The following is a 3,544-nucleotide window of genomic DNA, read 5'->3' as shown; positions in this document are numbered from 1 at the left end:
AGATAGATAGATAGATAGATAGATAGATAGATAGATAGATAGATAGACAGATAGATAGATAGACAGACAGACAGACAAATAAATGATAAATAAATAGATCATAAATCATAAATAAACCTTTGGATTTTTCAGATTTCATCTCCAGAGAATCCACTTCCTCACTGTCCTGTGACTTAGATATGAGACCACTAGATGGCAGTATGGGGACATGGATGTCCCACAGGAATCAAACTCCTCTTTTCAAAACAGAATTCACCCTTCTCTCCCAAATCCATCAGGGCACTGCCGTCTAATTCACAGCCTGTTGGCCCTCATTCACCCTGTTGCTTCTAGAATAGCTATCAGTTAATATCCCCTCCATTCATCCAGCCACCATCCTGGGATTTAGGCCCCAGTCATCTTTTGACTAGACCAGTCATTCTCAAAGTGTGGTCCAGGGAACCCTGGGGGTCCTGGAAATCCTTTCAGAAATGAAACTATTTTCATAATAATGCTAAGATATTTTGGATATAGTGCTGGACCTGGAGGTAGGAAGAACCGAGTGCAAATCAAGCCTTAGTCACTTGCTAAGTGTGTGACCCTAAACAAATCACTTAGCCTCTATTTGTCTTGATATCTTTAACTATAAAATGGGGATAATAATAGCACCTGCCTTGCAGTATTGTTGTGAGGATCAAATGAGATAATAATAAAAGCGCTTAGCAGACTGTCTGGTAAATAGTAAGTGCTGTCTAAACGTTTATTCTTTTCTCCTTCTCCCCCTAATTACTAACATAGTAAATATCCATACGGACAGCTAGTTGGCACAGTGCTTAGAGTTCCAGGCCTGGGATTAGGAAGACTTATCTTCCTGAGTTCAGATCTGGCCTCAGACCCTTATTAGCTGTATGAACCTGGGAAAGTCACTTAACCTTGTTTGCCTTAGTGTCCTCACTTGTAAAATGGAAATGGCAAATCACTCAAGTATCTTTACCAAGAAAACCCAAAATGGGGTCATGAAGAACCAGACATGACTGGAATGACTGGACAATAACAAATTATCTATAGATATAACTCACATCAACAAAACCCCTTTGGGCATAATGGGAATGTTTAATAATTTTTAAGAATGCAGAAGGGTCCTGAGACTAAAAAAAATTGAGAGCCACTGGCCTAGGCTTTTTTTTCTCTTTTTTTTTCTTAGAGGGGAAAGGTAGGGCAATTGGGGTTAAGTGACTTGGCCAAGGTCACACGGTTAGTTTTGTGTAAAGTATCTGAGGCCGTATTTGAACTCAGGTCCTCCTGACTTCAGGGCCAGTGCTCTATTCACTGTGCCACCTACCCCTACCCCCACTTCCACCCTCCCAGGCTTTTCAATAGCCTTCTATTTGACATCACTGCCTCAAGCCAACCAGGAATAGAACACTGAACCTACAGTCATGAAGACCTGAGTTCAACTCAGACATTTATTCACTGTGTGACTCTGGGCAAGTCATTTAACCTTTAGCTGCCTCAGTTTACTTAACTCTAAACTATGGAGATAAAAATAGCACACACTTCCCAGGGTTATTGTGAGATCAAATGAGATTATTTGTCAAATGCTTGGCACAGTGCCTGACCCAAAGCAGCCCTAAGTAATTGCTTTCTCCCTTTCTTCCAAAACTCTCCTTATTCCAATCCATCTTGCACATAGCTACCTAAGTGGTTTTCTAGCAGACATCCATTTTCAGCACCCTGATCTCCTTGGCAACACCAGACAATACTAGAGATCAAATGTAAAGATCTTTCTTTGTCATGCAATGCTCTGTACAAAGTGGGCCCTTCCAACTATTCTAGTCTTCTTATACAGGCATACTGGAGAGATTTTGCAGGTTTGGTTCCAGGCTACCACAATAAAATGAATATTACAATAAAGCAAGTCATACAATTTTTTTGGTTTCCCAGTGCATATAAAAGATGTTTATGCTATACTGTAATCTACTAAGTGTGCAATGGTATTATGTCTAAAAAAAATGTACCTACCTGAATTAAAAATACTTGATTGTGAAAAAACTGTTAACCATCATCTGAGTCTTCAGTGAGTTGCAGTCTTTTTGCTGGTGGAGTGTCTTGCTTCTGATGTGGTGGCTGCTGACTGATCAGCAGCAGTGTCTGCTGAAGCTTAGGGTGCCTGTAGCAATTTCTTAAAATAAGATAACAATGAAGTTTGCCTCATTGATTGACTTTCCCTTTCAAATGAATGTTTAGAGGCCATCACAGGGTTTTTAAAGGCCTAATTTCAACATTGTTGTGTCTCAGGGAGGTCCTAGGCAAGACAGAGACAGCAGGTCAGTGGAGCAGTCAGAACACACACAACATTTATCCATTATTTGCTGTCTTATATAAGGGCCATTTGTGGTGCCTCAAAACAATTACAACAGTGACATCAAAGATCCCTGATTACAGGTCACCATAATGGATATAATAATAATGAGAAGTTTGAAATATTTCAAGAATTGTCAAAATGTGACACAGAGTCACAGAACATAGCTTGCTGGGAAAATGGCGCCAACAGACTTGCTTGACCCAGGGTTGCCACAATCCTTTAATTTGTTAAAAAAAAAAAAATGCAATCTCTGCCAAGTGCAATAAAACAAGTTATGCCTGTACTTCACTCCCCTCTATGTCCTCCAGCATCGAGCCATACAGGCTTAGTCGCCATTTCCCACTCACAATGCTCTGTCTCCTGTCTCCATTTCCATGCTTTTGGCAATGGTAATCTTCCACGCCTGGAACACTCTACCTCTTGACTCCTGTTGTTTGGAATCTCTCTTTCTTGCAGACTTCACTCAAGTGCTAACATCTACATGAAGCCTGTCCTGGTCTCTCCCCACCCCCACCCCTACCCCAGCTACCAGTGCCCTCTTCCCAGGGGGGTGTTTCAGCCAGCTCAAACCTGGAGCCTTTACACCATGGATGTCAGCAAATGCTACAAATCTGGGCTTGTTCAGTATCTATTAGCACACTACTAACAGTAAAGGCTGACATTTACAAAGCACTTTACATCTGTGTAAAGTATCATTTCAATAAATAAAAAAATCAATAAACTTTTATTAAGTGCCTACCACAAGCCAGACACGGTGCTAAGAGATCTTTAAAACAATCCTGTGATGTAAAAGGTACAGGTAGCATATGGGAAAACTAAGATCAGAGGAGTAAGGGAAATGCCCCAGGCCACACAGCTGGAAAAGAAAGGAGTCCAACCCAGACCTCTTGTTCTGTTGTTGTTGTTTTGATGAAGGCAATTGGGGTTAAGTGACTTTCCCAGGGTCACACAGAAAGTAAGTGTCTCAACTCAGATTCTCTTGACTCCAAAGCTGGTGTTCCATCCACTGTGCCACCTAGATGCCATTCAGATCCCCTGTTTTTAAGTCAAGCCTTCTTTCAGGACCCTAGAGGTCATTCAGTAAAACATTTTCATTTTGTAAATGAGGCCCAGAGAGGGGGAGATCCTTACTCAATATATCATACATTGAATTATTAAGGGTGTTGGGACTAGAACCCAAATTTCTTGACTTCAAGTCCT

This window comes from Petaurus breviceps, unplaced genomic scaffold (assembly GCF_028583685.1).
Source record: "Petaurus breviceps papuanus isolate PSGF00001 unplaced genomic scaffold, PetGlider_PUasm1.0 172, whole genome shotgun sequence".
Taxonomy (NCBI): Eukaryota; Metazoa; Chordata; class Mammalia; order Diprotodontia; family Petauridae; genus Petaurus; species Petaurus breviceps.
Note: the sequence above shows the minus strand (reverse complement) of the source record.